This window comes from Hyposmocoma kahamanoa, unplaced genomic scaffold (assembly GCF_003589595.1).
Source record: "Hyposmocoma kahamanoa isolate Upper Pololo Valley unplaced genomic scaffold, ASM358959v1 100021, whole genome shotgun sequence".
Lineage (NCBI taxonomy): Eukaryota > Metazoa > Arthropoda > Insecta > Lepidoptera > Cosmopterigidae > Hyposmocoma > Hyposmocoma kahamanoa.
In genome coordinates, this window is record NW_020653200.1 from 19333144 (window position 1) to 19354532 (window position 21389).

The 21389-nt window shown below is 35.6% G+C and overlaps 1 long non-coding RNA gene across 3 annotated transcripts in view; it reads left to right on the top strand.

The window, feature by feature from the left end:
• LOC113228338 overlaps positions 1-21389 on the top strand; it is a 55215-nt gene that overhangs the window by 16228 nt on the left and 17598 nt on the right. The window lies entirely within an intron of this gene.

A 21389-nucleotide genomic window follows, 5' to 3' on the forward strand; every position in this document is an offset into this window, starting at 1 on the left:
GTGAAGCTTGATAGTCGCTTTATCAAAATTTTATCGACTCCTGTAATTTTAAGTGAGCAGGCTGCATTATAAAAAAAACTTCTCGCAGTGTTATCGTCATTGGTATACCACCTCCTTGCCGTGGTTTATCAATTATTAATCCAAGCTCTTCTCGGAAACGTCTTTGTACCATAATTTTCTTCTCTTGTTTCATTGGTTTATTATCGTCACTAGCAGCTAACCATTTTTGAAACGAAAAGAAATATACAAAATCATCTCCATACAGCGAATCCGTGTTGATAATCCATAACGAAAAGAATTTTCTATTTCGGGCCTAACAGATAAAATTTATAAATTATTCATTAGACGTGGATTAGCACCTCAAATATTACATGTTGAACTTGAAGGAGTGTCGGTTAATAATAATAAATAAAATAAAAATCCTTTATTTTCAGACCAATCAATCCATAGAATGTTAGCAACAAGAATACTTAAAAACTATGTTAGTGAAATAATTTGACATTCTACACCACTAAGGGACTATTTTTTTTACATGTAACAATGTAAACCGGCTGAGGATAGCAGAGTCCATCCTGTCTGCTATCATCCTCAGAATTCCATTGTCACTTCCCCGTATCCGCTGCACAATAGACGCGGTCTTCTTTCGTATAATCGCATAGAAGTCGTCCATGTGTGCATCGGCAAACATGCCCGAAGCACTACAGAATCGGGGAAGCCTCAATAGAACTCTGAAAACGTTGTTGTACTGGACTCGCAGAGAGTCGTAGGCCCGCTTTGTGAACCTGGCCCATAGACCACACGTGTAAAAACTCTGACAATACGCTTTGAAAAGAGTCAGTTTAACACTGACAGTACAACGAGTGAATCTATGTGCCAGCATGTTCCCACGAACCGACAACGCCCTGCGCTCTCTCTCGATATCCTCATCATCCATCAATTCTTCAGTCAAAATGTGTCCCAGATACTTAAACCGTGGAACACGTCTAATAGTAATTCCGTTTAGCAACAGCGGTGGTACATGAACAGGACCTTTGTTCTTTCCTTTAAAAATCATAAACTCGCTTTTTGTAAAGTTGTACTTCAAACCGTGCTCCACAGCATAAGCTTCACATACACGTAAAAGCTTCCTAAGACCTCCAATTGAAGGGCTGAGCAGCACCATGTCGTCAGCATAGCTTATGTTATTGACAGTGACGCCATCTATTCGGCATCCGACCTGCATGCTGCTCAGCTCCTCAATTAGACTGTTCACATATACATTAAATAGCCTCGGCGAGGTCAATCCTCCTTGTCTTACACCACAATTTAATGTGTATTCATCAGAATGAAAATTTGCCCATTTTATAGTGTTTTTCTGATTACTGTACCAAAACTGAAAAAGTTTTATGACTTCCGGAGAAACCCCTACTGAGCTTAACTTTGACCAAAGTTTATCATATGAGACTAGGTCAAAAGCTTTTGATAGATCTAAGAAATATGCATATATGGGGGTTTTCCTCTTTACATAATAATCAACGGTGTGTTTGACGGCCAAAATAGCACATTCGGTTGATAAGCCTTCACGAAAACCAAACTGAGCATCATGTACTTGTAGACTCTTACTAAGATGCATATCAAGAATTTGGTCCAAGACTTTTGCTGTTATTGTAGCTAGTGAGATCGGCCTGTAGTTGGATTTGTCAGATATATCTCCCGTGGCATTTTTTACTAATGGCACTACCACTGTTTTCATCAGCTCCGACGGTAGGTATGAGTGCCTTACACACAAAGTATAGAAAAAGGATAACAGTCTATCTACATGAGGACCTGCATATTTTAAATGTTCTATGCTGAGACTGTCAAATCCTGGAGACTTGCCTCTTTTCATATTATTAATGGCCTGTCTTACGTCTTCACTAGTAATTGATATGGGTTGATCGACATGACAGTCTTTACTAAACGAAAGTGAACTCATTGAAATTAATGGAGATTCTACTTTGAAATGTTGTTTGAAAATATTAGCAATTTCCCTTGGGTCACTTGTATCATCCACACTGACAGGTATAGTTGCCTTACCATTCAGCTGTTTCGTACTCTTCCAAAATTTATTAAATTTTTTGGCTGAATGCTGGGCTGCCAGTAAATCCAGCCGAATCTGTTCTTGATGTTGTTGACAAAACTTTAGTCTTGATTTGAATATTTTACGACTAAGACACATTCTATCGTATACGAGCCCGCAACTAGGCTTTCCATACAAGACATACATCTGAAAAAATACCCGAAAAAAAAATACCCGAGCTACTTTGCCGTCTATCATGGTCAAAAAAAGTTCATCTTTAACTTGAACGCCATTGCCTTCCTTAACAATCAACGATGGACTCAAAGAATCTTTTGAATATCGTTAACAACAGCTTTAGTCTTCTCTGGAGTTTTTATCGAAAACTCAATTAAAATAGGGCGACAGAATCTCACGGATGAAGGCACAGGATTTTGCCAAAAAACAGTACAAGTCGTTTCATCAATTAATCTGATGGGCACAACAGATGTGACGAATAAGTATGAGTCTGACACAAGTTCAGACTCCTCTGGAAGTCTTTGTTTACACTCACTTTGACAAGACGAGCCATCACATCCCCATTTACTGTATAAAACCAGCTGTTTTAATCCGTTTTTGTACACGGAATCTATCATCAATATCCTCGCCGTTGTGTGATCTAATAAATCCTGTAGGGATAACAGTTTTGCATATGTGTTTGTAATTTCAATAGCTGATGCACGTGGGTAACAGTTCTGTTTACTTTTTTGTACTTTGTAGTAAGGTGGTAGTAAGAAGCAGTTCCGTTCATCCATAATATTCTTCAAATATAAATATTGAGCCCTGGTCAGATCCAATGCAATAAATACATTGAATGCTTCTTGATCGCTCAGCGTTTGGATGGTATTATAGAGTCGACCATCAATTTTGGCACTGATATTTTTTTCTCTGCATCTGCAGACCTCAATGCCTCCACGATTTTTGCTTCATTACTTTCTTCCTTTGATCGCAGCCCTTGAATATATGCACCATAGATGCGTTCGAATCCATATTCATTAAGTAGTGTAGTATTTTTGCGCTTTTTTATTACTAGATTCTGAAGAATTTTCATAAGACATACATGGTCGTTCTTGTTTTCCAGTTGTAGTAGATGGAATGAAATTGATTGTCGTTGACAAAGTAAGAGAAAACTTTTGGAGCAACCAATCACTGTTAACCTTCAAAAAGGCTTCTTTCTTGCGTGATGCTTGGCTCCATCGACTGTTAAACTGTGTCAGCAATTTTTTTTTTAAATCACTAATTATCAAACGTAAATTGTCCTTCGAAAGTTCATAACAATGTCGTAAAAATGTTTCTAGAGCCGATTCATTTCTTCCACCTTCAATGTAGGAAAGTATTAGTTTTCGTCTCAAATATTTGAAAGTACTCATTTTCAAACGAGTTGGAAAAGTATATTCTGTAACAAACGACTGCTTGTTTTAATAGTTTTATGAAATTAATGTGTCAGAGCATTATATAGTAATGGTGTAGTGTGATGGTGCATCTATATTATCTTATCGCGTTGCATTGATAAGGGTATATTTCAGCGGTAGGACATTTGTTACGATTTCTTTCATATCTTTAGAAACCGCAAAAAACCGCAGATGAATTTTATAAAATTTTGATAATGAATACCTACGCTATGAAATAATGCAAGTTTCGAAGCTTCGGCAAGCTTCGCTAACAGTCAAAACCTTTGATAAAGATGAGTTCATGTCTCCATTTTTAATTACGATTTATTTTCTTTACATTACACAACGAATTTGAAGAATTTCAACTATATTTGACATTTACGTAAAATGTGCTTTATAGAAATATATAATAACACATAGCTTATCTAACAAAATCAATACAAAATACGACGCCGAAAGTTACAAAATATTACGGCACAACGAGATGAGTACGGGAAAGGACATTTTGGGTGTATTTTTATTAATCCTATCTAACATAAAAATACTTCCGTATAATAAAGTATGACATCTAAACTATCAAATATAATTAAATGAGTATTTCAATTAAGACATTGGTCAAAATCATTTTTGATACGCCGTTGTTCTACTATTTCCCATAGTGGGACGCGAGCAATAATTTTGCAGGCGCCCCGTTCTATATATATAAATATACGTTCTATATAATAAAAAATCGATGGCAAAAACTATTTACTACTAAATATGTGTTGTAAGTCGAGTTTCGTTCAAGTTTAATGATATTATTAGAAAATGTTTATAGCTTTCTGATGTAGATAATTCGATTTGCTTTTTGCAATTGAATTGCTTGAAAATGGATTGCAGGGAGTTGTATCTTCTCCTCTGTTCTTTGTGTAAAAAATGTTAAAAAGATTTTTTACATCGAAATTTATTATAAATTCCGTATTCGCCGTTTCTGCTCACGGTTTTAAGTAGAAATGGATCAAATCCCGGTGCTTTGGGTAAAAACCCGGTTAAAGCCCAGGCGGGTTGATTGGGCTTAACACAATGCGCATCTCTAGTCCTGCCTAATGCAGTTTTCCGTTAAGTCAATAGTATAACATCTCCATTCTGTGTGCGTTGACTTTTGACTCTATGGAAATTTAGTTAATGGTCACGTGTCTGCAATTTTGCATGAGTAAATAATGTTGCGTCGGTAGTTGCGGATAACATGCAGTTTAAGGTAATAAACAATTCTATACTTTAATTAATGACCACCTTACATAAAGACTGGCGCAAGAGTGATGAAGTTTAAAACAAGATGTTATATTTTAACTTTCTAGAGAGATTTGTACAATTCTTAACTAAGAATAATTAGAAAAGTTGGATATTAAATAAAAAATTATTAATATTTCGTCTCAAATGTTAACAAAATAGCAGACAAGGTTGAGACCTCTTTTAAGTATGAAAATACTTGTATCAGGAGGTCTCGCTCCTCTATAACTAGAACGTAATTACTGTAGAACAAAGTAACATAAAAGTAATATTACAGAACTGATTTTTTTACCTATAATACAAATATATTGAAAGATGTGTGTGTGTGTGTGTGTGTGTGTGCGTGTGCGTGTGCGTGTGCGTGTGCGTGTGTGTGTGCGTGGGCGCGTGCGTGTGTGCATGCGTGCGTGCGTGCGCGCGCGTGCGTAGGTGTTTGTGTTAATAAGTGTCAGCGAGCTGTGTGTGTCGTTTGTTAAAACCCCGAATACGATGATTAGAATATATTGTGTACACCAAGGAATATAGGTAAGTGTAATGTATAAAAGTATTTACTTTCTAACTTAAGTAGTAATCTTCATTACATTCTAAGGGTCGTATTCTAGAACTCTACTCAATGCTCAAGTCAGGATTTAAAGCATTCGAAATCATGCTCAAGTCCCTGCCATTAGGGTCGTATTTCCGGTGCTTGAAATCATGCTCAGATCCTGACTTGAGCATTGAGTAGAGTTCTAGAATACGACTCTCAGTGTCTTCATAATTTAACTTATGTAGCCATTGAACTACAGATCTACGTTGGATGTAGGTTGTACCGTCTTAACCATAAGGGCACACGGGGCCCGTGCCCAGGGCCCCCATTCTCGGGGGGGCCCCGAAGGATCCACAATTTCTCTCACACATTTATTCTCAAAACATTTTTGTCGGGCACATTACACTTTTTTCACAAATCAGAAATCTTATCAGTAGGTTAGATTTACAAGGCATATCATATACTACGCCATTATATTATCGACGACTGCGACTTTTCCTACTGTACTAATTAATAATATTTCCGAACACAATACCTATTTTACTACGTACTCCATCTAGCGGTCACTCACGCAATCACTCCAATTCCAAAGTCAAGCTGTACCGTCTAAACAAGGCCTAACATAAATGTCGACATTGTCTATGCATGGTTGGGGGAAACCCCGAATGATGTATTGAACTTTCAGTCTGATAGGAGTGAGTTGAGTTATTTTTTTTGGTTTGTTATTTAAAATTGAGTAAGATAACCAGAATTTTGATTTGTTCATTTAAGCATTATTTCATTATGTCGAAAAGAACATATTTAAGTGGTTCACAAAAAAGAAAAAAAGTTATAGCTCAAAAAGAAATAACGGACAAACTTCCAAAGCTCAATCCGTTTTTTACGGCTGAAGAAACAAATAAGCAAACCGATTATTCATCCTCATCACTGCAAGACAAAAGTACCTCTGAATATCACCAGGAAAAAGAAGTTATGTGTGATGAAAATGACAAACACACATTAGATCCTGAACCATCGACTTCAAGCAACTGTGAATTAATAACTGCAAGCTTAGAGAATGTATCTGTGTCTCCTGACCCTGGTACTTACTGTGACGACATTTTGCCAGAAGAAGTCCGGGATATTTGGATTCGAAAAGGGCCAGAGTTTTTCCAAAATATAAATAGTGACTTCTCCGAAACTTCTTCAAGTTTTCCAGATTCCAAAGGTAAAACGAAAACTAGATACTTGACTAAAAATATTTTTTTCGTAAATTGACGAATGGTGAGTCGTTAGAAAGAAAATGGCTCCTTTATTCACCAGCAAAGAAATCGGTATACTGTTATTGCTGCCGTCTATTTAATACCACTACTGATACTGGACATAATTTAAGTTCTCCTAATGGATATAAAGATTGGAAGCATATAAGTAACTTATTGATAGAGCATGAGAACAGTTCACAGCACAGGGAATTTATGATGAAATATGTTGCAAGAATGAAAACCACTGGAAGGGTTGATACTGAGTTGCTGTCCCAATATAATACAGTAATCAACTATTGGAAGAACGTGCTTAGGAGGATTGTTGCAGTAGTGAAATTTTTGGCTTCAAGAGGACTTGCTTTTCGTGGTGATAATGAGACATTAGGATCGCAAAATAATGGCAATTATTTGGGGTGCTTAGAGCTGATTAGTGAATTTGATCCTTTTCTTGCTGATCACATACAAAACTACGGAAATCGTGGAAAAGGAAGTACATCATATTTATCGGCAAATATTTGTAATGAATTTATTAATTTAATGGGACAGCAAGTTTTGAAAACTATTGTCAAAGAACTTAAATCAGCAAAGTACTACTCTATTAGCGTAGATTCTACGCCAGATCTGTCCCACGTTGATCAACTGACATTCATAGTTAGATATGTAAAGGACGGACAGCCTATTGAGAGATTTTTGCAATTTATGCCTATGTATGAACATAATGCGCAATACATAGCAGATATCATTTTAAACTTTTTTGAAAGCCTTGATATTCCTATAAAAGATTGTCGCGGGCAGAGCTACGACAATGCATCAAATATGTCTGGAAAGTACTCTGGTGTTCAGTCAAGAATAAAAGAAGTTTGCGAATTTGCGATTTACGTTCCTTGTGCGGCACATTCGCTAAATTTAGTGGGTATTCAGGCTGTTGAGTGCATTACTGAAGCAGTAACATTCTTTCAATTTGTACAAAAATTGTTCAATTTTTTCTCGGCTTCGACAAAACGATGGAAAATTTTGACAGAACATTTAGGTGCAGATAGAGTCCTGAAATCTCTTTCCGAAACTAGATGGTCTGCACGTGCCAATGCTATTAATGCTTTGCAAAGTGGTTATTCAAATATTTCTAAAGCATTGTCTTCAATCGCAAGTGACGTCAATCAGCCAGGAGACACTAGAAACGAAGCCCAAAGCCTAGCAAAAAAAATGGAAAAGTTTGAGACTGCTTTTCTAACGGAAATTTAAATATAAAAGAATAAAAAATGAATTGCGAGCAACAATGTTACAAGATCGGCTGAGTAATTTGTCAATTATGTGCATAGAAAGTGATATCCTTCAAAAAATTGACTTCAAGGATATAATAGAAGATTTTGCTCAACAGAAATCGCGAAAAAAACCGCTAATGTAATCGTAGCCAAAAAACCTATGCTGTATTTGATTACCTATAAATGGGTTCATTGGTACTTAGTAAAAAATGTAAGTGTTTTTCTTTTTTTACTTCCCAATTCGCTTTCTTTACTTTCAAAAAGGGCCCCAAATTCTTATGTGCCCAAGGGCCCCAGCCTAGTTTAAGACGGCGCTGGATGTAGGTATATCGGATTCTACCTACACACATGAAAAAAGTCTAGGGTTCAAGCACGTTTTTGCTAATTAACGCAAATCAGTTTATTTAATTATGTTTTTAACACCCATGGATTTTTTTGATCAATTTAAATTTCAAATGCAAATTATAAAATTGACCGAAAAAAAGTCTATCGGTGTTAAAAAAAATATATTAGAAAACTGGATTTTCAGTAATTGGAAGAAATATGCTTGATCCCTAGACATTTTTATGTGTGTATTTATAGATTTTATGCCCGTTTTGTTAGTAGGCATTCAAGTGCCACAGTCAATGATCAAAATGGCTAAAGAAATTTCGTCTGTATTCCAGAATTTTCTATAAAACGCCTACTATTAATTAATACTTTAAAAGGTCCTTATTCTTCGGTGAAATACGTTCCATTTAATGGCTGGTACTGAATAGACGTCTGAGTTAGCAGTGGCTTATTTACAGTCTGTCAGTACTTACTGATAGAATTTGCTAATAAATAACCCCGTTCAAACATGGCCAAGGGTCACGATGTAATTTGCCTGCTTTAAAGTAAAAGCAATCGCCTATCTAAGTGGCTTTCACGTTGATCTAGGAGTATTAATATCGTGCAACGTTGAAATGTCAGTTAGGTTAGTTACAATCAACAACACGCGGAGCATTTTATGCCATGCCGGACTGCCACGCAGAGGTCCCAGGTTCGATTCCCGGGCCAGGAGAAATATTTGTATGACCTGCATTTATCTCTCTCGTGAGTTTGGGTGTAATTTGTGGTTGTCTATGTGTGTGTGCATGGCACCCGCAACACAGGGTTTCCCTAGTGCGGGGCTATGTTGAGTGTGTGTGAAATTCGTTATTTTAAAATTTGAGCTTTTTTTTGTAAGCGGTATAGAGTTGAAGCGCTGCTGTCTGACGTACGGTCGCAGATGGTACAAGCTAAATAGCTTTTAAATCAGGGTTTCGTAACCTGTGGTCCATAGACCCCTAAGGGTCAGTGTAGTGAACACCGGGTGTCCATAGCGAGTCTACCTAATATAAAAATTGTTGTACAATATGTTGTGAGTAAATAGATACAGTGCGCGTGACCTTTTACATTTTCGCGCCCTTTGAAGGCTATTCATTATTGGAGCGAGCGGGATGCACGTCAATGCAACTCGCGAACGTTTCTTCCATCTTTTCGGAAAAAGTCTGTGTGCTCTTTGAAATTTTGAAAGGGGTCCATGAGTAGAAAAAAGTTAAGAAACCCTGTTTTAAATGGACATAACCACATGGTTATCCTTTAAAAACAGTATTTATCCCCTGTTCATGTGCACAGGGATAAATACTGTTTCTTAAAGGATTCCAAAGGAATATCCTCTATTGGTTAAGTCTAAGTGAGACTTTTAAAAAGAAGATCGGCAAAACACTGGCTTTCCGTAGTTTTTCCCGTTTTTCTTTTAATGTGGAACATAAAATAAAAAATAACACACAGTAGGTTCACAACATAACGATTTTAAGTTAAATAGGTACGTTGACAAAGAAAGAGTATTCTATGTCTATCCAATTTTCACTGCAATAGAACGATTTAACGGAATGCACTTCATGTCATGTTAGTCGCCGCGGTAAGCCAACATTGTGATACAATATAGCACCATAAACCGAAACGTCACTCGCTTCGACGCCTTCATTACGAGGTGACTTAGTCTTGTTAAAGACAGAGTTGATAGCTAGATGCTAGAGCTTTCACCTCAAATTATACCAAAATTCCTTTAAAGATTTAGACCAATTTTTAATTTCGAAATTGAATTTTTAATGTTTAATTTCATGATTATTGTTACTGACACAGTAACAGTAAATTCTATCTCCATTCCGATAACTTTCTTTACCTTGGTATGTAATATACCTAAGTTTCTAGAGAAGTATTTTATATGATCCTTAACATTTTCAACTCGCCTATCTCGCGTTACGATTGTGACAAATGCTCCTTGCATTCAAAACCTCGGCAGCGGAGTGCACATGTGTTAATGATGATAGTGAATAAATGAAGTCATCATTATCTGGAGTGATTCTTATAGTTAATGTAAAAAAGTCTAATGTAAACGGAACGTATAAGAATATCACGGCGAGGTGGATCAGTGAGGAATGCAGAGGAGCATTCCTCGTTGAACCACTTATGCATAGCATTAGCCAATACCGTCGACAGTACAACAGATATGCAATTTGTCCCACTAGTACCATGAGACAAAATACCTATGGATGATGTGCCAGGACTCTAGGAAAGAAACCGTCGCTTAAAATATTTGAAATTCGCTGCCCCATTCCCCGCCTCTCGCCATAATATTCACTACAAATTATTGTTCATTAGAATGAGGAATTTAGTTTTGCACAATGTTAGGAAGTAACTACGTAGGTTAACAGAGTCCATAATGTGATGCCGTTGATTTCTTTTGCTCGGTAATGCTGCCGAGTGTACGACGTCAATGACATTGACTGTGACAGGTACATACATGTGTAATTCCTTACACCTACACAGTTAGGATAAATCATATAATACCTAGTCAACCTGTACGGGACGTGCCATGTCTTGATAAAATAATTTATTGTGAAAGTATTAATTTCATCATTCACATCCATTCGCAGTATTGTGTATAATTTTACTATGCAATAAAATGAATGGTTGGACTACGCATAAATGTGGGCCGTAAACCTTTTAGTAAGTAGATGATTCCTATATAACTAGAACTTTCTATTTTACGATTATCATATTGTTAACATAATAAGGTACGTACAAGTGTGTATTTTATCGTAGGTAAATCGTCTTCTACGAAATCACGATTGGGTGTTCGAACTCAAAATTTTGAAAGCCATTTGTCACAATTACATAGTTGGGGCAATAATGAATTAGTATATTATAAAATAAGATTCAGGGATGATTCAGAAAAATAAAGCCAGCCAGAATCGGAATTTGTAAGGACAAAAAGATTAGTAGTACTATCTACCTATTTCGCATTTCTGTTAAGAAGAGAGTACAACATCTACCCAACTTATTTAGATTTTTTAAACAAACATTACAACATAGTTTGTATACATTGAACTTACTTAAATTTGTAAGTACCACTATAGAAAATGTTAGTACAAAAATATATTTCAATTTCAAGAAATCGTTCAATCCGCTGACATTGTGGAGTAAGTAATAATTCACAAAACATGATTTTGAGAACAGTGGACAATAAAATGAGGTATTAATCTAAAATAGATAGAAGGAGATTAAATAATAAATCGTCATATTATCAGAGCACAGAGACGATGAGTTACTGCTTATTGCTGGTTATCAGGAAGTCTGCAATGAGAATAAGACGCATGGCAACTAGATACAACGATACTTAGGCTACTGGTAACTAAAACGATTGTTGTTGAAATAAGGATAGGCATTCGTTGTGCCGCATGATTTATGGAGTTACTGCCAAAGATATCAAACACATAGATACTGTATTTTGAACACATTAAGCCCCTGACCTTCAAAGAAATGAATTGCTTTTGCGTTTATCAAATAACACGTAGTATTTTCTTGCTTCTGAATAAAAATTAACCAAACATTGCAGCTTTATGCAGAAAAAGAGGCGCGGGTAATGCGTAATACAAGTTAATATTCACACTTGAACCGTAATGAACGCTGCTCAAAACGCGCACTTCTTGACTCCTTACAATGTCATATTTCTTAGAAAAGTACCTTTTTCAATACTTCATAGTTAAAGAGATTGTCATTTGACCTATCATTCACCGGTTAATTCAATTTGCGACATGCGTATAATAGCTGGAATGAATTACTCCGTCGCCGGGTCCCGAAGTAGCTACATAAAAGCTTTGTCTACATTATGCTACAAGTCAAGTAGTTAAAGGATCGTCTACATACCATTATGTGAGACAATCTACATACTTTCGCTTATTAGCGTTGAGAATTCTAGTGAATAGACAATTAGAAGTGAGTTGAGTTTGTCGTCAATGTTTTTGAAAATTTGTTTGCATTTCGGTTCGTTTTATTCTGATTCTTATGATATGTTATGATATACAGAGCACAGTATAATCTTTTCATTACGGTATGCTATTGCACAAGCTGCTTTTCTGATTAATTCCTTATTATTAATCCTTAAATCACCTTGTATGATACACAAGTAACGGTTTGGACCTATAGATACACGAACGATAAAATAAAGAAATAATATTGATTATTTATTTATTTGATTTAGAACATAATTCTTTTTTTTTAATAAACTTAGGTAAGTAATAGAAAAATATCTTATTCTAATTTTAAACGAACATGTCACTCAGGCTACACACCTTTCCGGACACATAGTTTAAAAAATTACAACTATTCAGACCATCATCATCACTACAAAACAAATTATTGATACCTATACAAAAACGTAGATTTGCTAACCATATAAATAATAACGTGAATTAGGAAAGAAACACTAACATAATAGGATATTAATTATTACTGACATATTATGTTATAAAATAAACAGAATAATAAATGTTGATTAAGAATCGTTAAAGTCTGAATAAGAACAATTAAGTGATTTGGGTAGAACCAGAGCAGTGCATTTCTGCCCTCTTTGTCATGACTAACGTAATCGTCAGTTTTAGCGAAATTTCGTTATTAACATACCTGGGATCAGCGAAATGAGGTTTACAACCACATCTAATCGTTTTTTACATCATAAGCATTAAGCAAAATCAGTGTAATTGACATTTTTATTAGTAAAAAAAACTTTTGGGACCAATATCTCGAAAGAGTTATTACCATCTGATCCCCTATGCAGGAGATCAAGAATAAATATGAATATTTTATTCCCTCTTGATACCCGGTGCTTACAAACTTATTTTTGGTAGGTACTGTGGTACAGTCAACAAGAAAATGTTTGAGGGTTGTATTGTATTTTATTTAGTTTATTAGAAATTAACAACATTAACTATAATTAAATTTTTATTGAATGTCAGACTATTTCACCGACTTGATATTCAATTTTTTTTGTGAAATGACTTCACTAGTTTATTTTATATTATTAATTGTATTAATAATTATAATAAATATTAACTATACTTTGACGGTCAAGATCTTTAACCCTTTCTTATTTTCTTAAAAAATACCAATATACAATTTAAGCAAAAAATAACATGTGTTGCATAATGGCCATCAACAAAAAATTCAGTAAATGTCCTCTCAGAAAAAAATTGATTGTAATAATTATAATTATATTATATTTGATCACAATTGCTCAATAAATGAATATTTGATTTTGAAAGTTCCTTTTCTCTTGACCTTACAAATACAATGAAGGGGATCCGTTGCAGGTTGCAAAATATAGAGTGGTTCAGTTCGTATTTAAATTTACCAGTGGATCAGTTGTAGAGAATCAGATGGGAAGTTACTCGAAAGTTACCGAAATGCAAATACGTTAGTTATGATAAGGAGGGCAGAGTTGTAACTATTGATAATGGGTCGCTAGTCTTGTAGTCTTCATGATCAAAGTTGTTTATCAGTACCTAGTGTAATGTTCTTCATGAAATCTAACGAAGTAATACGTAGTGAGTATAAAATAACGCTTTTTTACAATAATGATTTACGTTTGTCTACAATGGTGTAATTTTTCAAGATCTTAAATATTTTAAATATGGTATGCTATTATTGTAAATATGTTTGATTCATATATTGCAAATTAATATCTTGTTAAATAAATTTAAACTTTATCATAAAAACCTTTATATTGACAGGGTATGTAATGCACTATATTAATATTTTTAACCCAACGTTCATTTAATATACTTTTTTTTCGTCTTACAATTCACCACTTAGTATAACGAACGTCTAATATAAAATTCATTTTTTAATACAATCATTAACCCTAACACTCATTAAAACTTTAAAAGCAGTAGAGCTCCTTGTGAAAGAGTTCGTCCAGGGAAGTCCTGCCACCTTGCCGATTTTTGTTTGCCACCAAGCAGTAATGTCAGCATTATTGTGTTCCGGTTGTGAAGGGTAAAGATGCTGGTGAAATTAAAGGCACATGGGATTTGTCAATTTACGTCTCACGGTGTGACGGGCGCAGTGGCAGTGCCCCTCAGGACTTTGTGATTTAAAGCTCTGAGTGGCACTTCAACTGTTATGGACAGGCGTGTAGCGTACCATACGGTGCACGACTTTTTCGTGCCATCACTTGATATTATATTTTTTTTTTTAATTAAACAATAAAGATAAGATTTTTATTAATTGAAAATCGCGTGAAACAAAGGCAATTTCAATCTGATGGACTGTATGAAATGACACGATAGTAATTTTCAATTTTATGACGGTGTAAATTAATTACAAGTAAATAAACAGCTGTTAGTAAAAGACTCCGTTATAGAATAGTGTCCGCTTTCACGAATTTTGTAATGCGATAACCATTGCATTGCGTAGTATTTATGTCGGTTATGTGAATCAATTTAAGTGTAACTGAGCCGTGTGGCTGTTAAACCTAGTCAGGCTGCGGCTTCCGTGCGCGCGCGCATTCACGGAACAATGCTCGGGTGTAATCAGGTTGGCGACCTCGCGTCTCCTGCACTCTCAACCCTCATTGTCCATTGCCTAATAAAGACAGTAATAATTCTTGCTTTAAGAACAATTGAATTGTATTTAGTCTTATGATTAATTAGCGACTTTGTCAGCGCTTAACGGGACAAAAAAATACACACAACGCTTCGAAGAAATTAGAATTCACCGGAATCCATCTCTGAATCCTTTGTTTAAGAGGATATAGGTTTTAAACTAACGCTTCGAAGAAATTAGAAGTCACTGGAACCAGTCTTTGAATCCTTCGTCTAAGAGGATATAGGTTTTAAACAGTGAGGTAAATGAGTGATTATATTTAGTACTGATATAGAGATGATAATGAAAAGGTTTACTTATTGCAAATAGACAACATCACATACGGTGCTTTGATTCCAAAGTAGAGCACATGTGTTATGGAAATCGGAAACAACGACGGTACCACAGATACCAGACCCGAGGCAATATAGAAAACTTTTCTACCTTGACCCGGCCGGGAATCAAATCCGGGACCGCAAAGATGGCGACATCACGGAATCCGGTGTGCAAGCCACTCGACCACGGCGGTCGTCATGGATCTATAATCAAAATAAATAAAACTTCTCTCGATTTTTTATCCATTTAGTTGTATTGTATTTTTGTTTTAGTGAGAGGAATGAAGAGCTATGAACTATTTCAAGTTTATTATTGCAGAAACACCACACGTACATATTTAAAGCCCGAACCGGCTACCGGCTACAAATCATAATATAATCTACGAAACATCTTTAAGCCTCGCGGACGGGGATGACCGCCGGCTAATGCATAACGAACCTCCATTGATTTATAGGGTCGGCGCAGTTCCCACTCTCTCTGCTATGTACTCCACTACATACCTACTTTACACAGTAAAAGTTCTTAGTTGTAACTTGGATGTTGGTTGTTATTTCCTCTTTCTCTTTTCCGCAACAATATTTTATAAAGTGTATTTATTTTTAATAAACGGTGCCGCGAAATACTAATCATAAGTCTAATCAAGTTACAAGTGCTTTATACATTTTCATGACCACACTATTCATGATTAAACAAACTAAACAATCTCACTTGGCGGTGGTCGGATGCATGAATAATTCTGATTAAATTAGCATTTCGCTAGATTCTCTCTCTCGATTGGTTTAGAAATATTTTTATAATCAAACGCCGTAGAAGATGAATCGCACCCGGATGCACCTCAATGGGTATACGATCGAATTTTTAAAAATAAAACTCGGTCAAGTGTGCCATCTCGTTACACGCAATCCTGATTAATAGACATCGTATTTAGCACTATCAGGATCGTGCGTTACAATCATAAATTTATTAGTATATTATTGTTTGTTTTCAGGTAAGTACCATAATATAATTTCATTGCGTGTATCTACGTATTGGGTGAGTATCGTCTATCTGCTTTGTTTCAAATACTTATTTAACGGACTATTATATGTTTGTACATGATAGTTAGGACTTTTAATAGTTCGGTGAAGTGAGACTGGCTGAACCATGAAACAGCAGTAAATATAGCGTTGATTGCGAAAGTCACAAAGACGATCGCGGAAGCTGCGTCTGCGGCTCATGGGACTGACGCAAATCTTCTTGTGTTCTGTGTTTAATTTTAAGGCGTCATCGTGCCTTCGGATACACTAGGAAGCACATCGGCCTATTTTAACCGTGGCCCTTTGTTGCCGTTCGGGTTTATTTCTGTGTAAGTCTCGTTTCGTAACTTTACGAGCGCGCTTCGGATGCGCTCGCGCGCGCTTCTGATGCAACCGTAAAGTTATTAACGGCTGCCCGGGGCAATACGAATCAGATTAGCTTAGTGTCATAATTATGTAAAAACTTTCTTGTCATCCGAGTTTAGGGGTAAAATATTTCTGCTAATAGATTTGTAATAAAAAAAGTGTGCATTTGATTACCATCTTACCTGATGGAAAGTGACGATGATGTCGACGATGCACACCTAAATAATGTCTATTCAATGTTACATGCGCTTGTAAATTTTGGTAGGCCAACGTTATTTTACAGATATTTTATTTTCGCGTTAATAGCTATGTATCAACTACAAGATAAGAGTACGCCTTGTACAGGAGCACATCGGCAATCTGGGCCCTTTTCCCACATTTGATTCTCGATGATCGTATAGAAAGCTTTTATTGCTATCCGGCGCATGCGCTCTGGCAAGCGTGGTGAATTAAGTTGAGTGTCGTGATTTTTATAGATAATGTCTGCTGCCGTTTGATTAATCGTCGCGGTTAGTGCCTCCATTGCACTTTGACACTTCCAGTGACATTATCGATGTTCGTGGCTAAACCGTTAAATATATTCTTTTTGTTTTGACTGTTAATGTTTGTGGTGATAGTTTAATAATGAGTTTATAATGTTTATTGATTGTTCTTTGCACACTATTTTATTTAGTTTGATCGCGACGTATCCAACCTTGCGGTTTATTTCCTTCTTTTTATTTAAGAATATTGTCGGTGGAGTAATCGCCAAGTCTTGGTTCAGCGCCCTAACTTTGATTTCCTCATAATATACGACATTAACTATTTCCATTATTTGATCTAAATAACTTTGTCTTGGTCGTCTTCTGTTTTTCTTTCTTTTAATATTTCCTTCTATGACGTCTAAACATCTTTCCCCTTCGGTTCTGTTTTGATAAGCTTCTCTTTTCTTGTAATATTCTTAACTACTCATTGGTTTCTCTTTCGGTTTAACTAATTCCCTCAATTCTTCTCTAGCACCATATCTTAAATACTTCCAATCGCTCTCTGACTCTCTCATGTCATTGTTCATGTCTGTGCCTTATAGTGCAATACTCCAAATGTACAACTTTGTCAGTCACTTCGTGCCCTTTTTGATTTTTTTGCTTTCATTAGGTGTTGCTTTATTATTAAAAGCCTTTTTAACTATTGCAACTCTTGAAACTATGTCTGAAGTACATATGGACTTCATAATCTGGGGTTTATTTAATTAATAGCGTTTATCCGATCTCAGAAGTGCATAAATTTTTTCATTGTGCTTATATGACGCGTACTAAAAGCACGATTTCACCAAGTAATTATAGCGGTGAAATGATTCAAATGTTGATTGGTAACATCTATCGTGTAACATCCCATCTACGAGGCGGAACTCACTTGCAAGATTCACGGCTGCAGATATTAATGTCGTTTAACATGCTTCGCTTCCAGCAACCGACCCACCTAGGGGAAGTGCAAAAATAGCCACAACAAAAGTTTATTATAATTAAAGCGACAGGCATCGAAATTGGAGTATCTACATTTAATACCATCTTCAACTAAACTAGTTATTTTTTGGCGGCATCGCAATGGTTGGATGAAATTTTGTCGACGTTGCTAGTAAATAAAATTACTCTTTCATTTAAAAAAATTGCAAATACCTTCCGCATTGAAAGCACGGATTTACACAGTCTACATTACTTACCAATTTCCGAATAATGGCACCACGTTGGAATCTCAGTTATAGGACCCTATGGTTATTATAGAACGCTGCGATGCTTAGCTAGACTAGGTTTGTCAGATAACTTTAGACTAATTAAACCTGTTTTTTGTAGTTCAAGAAAACGCAGTAGAGAACTTAGCGAAGTTGCCCCATCAATACTCTTGTAAGCCAGCTCAACCTGTATTTCAGTAATTTGTGTGCGACAATTTATTTCTCTGACTAATTAATTAAAAGTGAATAATATTTCATCATTAAGTTATCGGTTCTTTAACAGAGCGCTCTGTAATCTCACTGATTTACAACGATAGCAAGTGAGGTCAGGTTTTCTAATAGTCAATTATAGAACGAAAAGCCTTGCATAATAGCAACTTTACTCATTTCTAAACAATTTGCAAGGAAAAGCTCTTAATATGAATGGTCAGTGTTCGCTCGGCGAACGGTTAGATTACAGTTAGGCGAAAATGGCAATCACCGGGCTGGACGATTGAGAAATCCATTTTCTATAAGTACGTGTTCACATCATATGCGCTCAGCGGGGATTGGTAATAAAGACTGATTTGTGGTTCATTTCAGTTTGGCACTTCTTTCCAAAAAAAACTTTTTTATTCTTCGTTTGTATACGAGTAACCACCATCTATATTGGTTATTTTTACCGATTTTTTATTTGTATTTTATATGAAGTTTTTTGGTGATACGTTTTAGGAACGACCTATAATTAGTTTTTTTAGCAATACGCAGAAGTAAATTTTAGATTTTTTTATCAGGCGCCATTCCGTGCCATCATTATGTAAGCATAACTTAAAAAAATGCATTATGTAATTATTACATTTCTTTTACTCGCAATATTCACAAAAGATTAAATGAAATCTTTCTATGTTTATATACTTAATCGATCTAGTTTAAAAACTTATACTATAAAAAACTTAAATATACAGAGGCTACGAACATGATACGGCAATTTTTAATAACATAATATCATATCATTTGCCGTCAATTGTGTCGATGTTGTCCCTTATTGTAATGGTTGTCTGAAGAAAAAGATTTATGATAACTGCTTCTTTGTTTACGTTGTAACTAATTCTAACAAAACGAAGTATAGATATGTAAAGCCAACTTAGTGGGATAAGTATGGCTTTACCGCTGTTGAAAATTTCTTGTAGTAATCGCTTTTCTTACAGTAATGGAGTAGTGCTCTTTGGCACAAGTGCACCAGAGTAACTGAATCTATGATTGATGGACCACAATGACATTGCGATGGCATAACTGTGAGCGTCGCGTGGATCCGTTACTTTATTGCTCTATACGAGGGTTTGCGAGAAAACTCTGAAAAATACTACACATTTACTGCGCTCTTAAATATTTGCACGAAATGTGACAGTAACATAAATCAACGTAACGTTCTTTAACAGATACAAATCTCGATAAGAGTTTCGACTTTGATGTGACGCTCAAAAAAATGCCCGCAGACTTAAAACATAAAATTACAATGCCATTACTTTATAACGCTGTTATCGTTACTGATCTAGAGTTGGCAAGATGACGTATCGACATTAAAAGTTTAATAAATCATTGTCTTCTGGGCCATTTCATTCTTTAGCACGATGCACTTTCCTATAAAAATATTTACTAATTGCGGTCGTTACGATAGCGAAGCGAATCGGCTTATCTGATCTAAGGCCATTATATCTAAAGCGTTTGGCTGTAATCCTTACTTTTAATGCCGTTACCTACCGCGCGCTCGCAAACCGGTGCCACCGCGACTTTCTTCTGAAAGAACCGTCTTCAAAAATATTTATTATCTGCATTTATTAGCAGATATTATTTAAGTTTGTCCCCGGGTAATAGTCCATGCTTTTAGTAGGTGAGAAATAAATTACTTAAGTTACCTGTCTTGGCTTTCGAATGTACATATGGCTGTTTTTCAGGAACAGTGGCTTAAACCAAAATATTTTTTTTTACTTGTTATACAGTTCTATTCAGATCACGATACATTTTATTGTGCATAAAACACCGAAATTTCTACCGATTAAAATAATCACGTGACAACTTGGACCGGTACACGATGCATCGGCATTGCGCCCAGTACGACTCAGTTTTTTTAAACAATCATTCTGATGAATATTTTTGAGATAGGCCACTATTTTAGAAAGCCATCGATGTATTGTAGTTGCAGTATTAAGCTCGAAAATGGAATGAAGAATGACGTGTAGTAAAATGTCAGTGACCAGTGGTAGATAACGATAAGTGACGGTGCAATGAGAACTTTATCGGTAACAAAGGTTTTTTATGGGCGGCACGCGGCGCGGAATCGTGGTTGAAGCTCGCGCCGCCGCGTGAGCGACGGTGATGGTCGCCATTACAGCAGATAGTGCGCCTGCGCTGCGCTACACATAACCTTACCATTCTGATTTGCAATGGGAACTGAATAGTATTCAATACACAGAACAATAAATACAGTTTACGGCTTAGTTTGTGAGATACGTGTGCCAACAGTACATACTACTTTGGAGTGCTAAAATGATATTCGCACTTGTAATATTATCTATAGTGGTGTTTCATGTCATCGTTAGTCTTATTTTATTTGATATTAATAATTTTCAATTTCCTATTTGTCGTAACATTTTTTTGTTAGAAAAAACGGAAGTAAACCTTATACAGCTGCAATATGGTCGCTTCTTTTTTGAAGAACGAAATTAAACATCTCGAATGCGTCGTCTTTCAGCTATTGACTGCTAGTTGGCAGCACATTGATTGAAAATTCAATATAAAATCAAAACGTCGTAACTTGAAATAATAGGTATTGAACTTTCAACGATATGCCAACAAGGTAAAGTTTAAATGGATGCTGATAAGCAATAATGTGTCAACCAACATGATCATAGCTTTGCGAAAACGGCACCTAAAGGTTATTTCGTTGTTTTTGATAGTTTGTTCTAAAATTTACTTGAAAAATGAAAACTTTTGCTGTTGTCATCTTATGAATTGTTGTGATTTATTACTATAATTTCCCAACAACGACAAGCACATCAGCAAAAGTTTTCATTTCTTAGGCAAATTTTAGAATGAACTATCAAAAACAACGAAAATAATCTTTAAATGCCGTTTTCGCAAAACTATGTTCATGGTGATTGACACTTTATTGCTTATCAGCATCCAAATTATGTAAACAGTGCAGAATTTGTTATTTTAAATTAGAAACTACAACCAATCATTATCAAGATTTCATAGTGTTTAAAATGATGAATATGCTAGTTTTGGCGA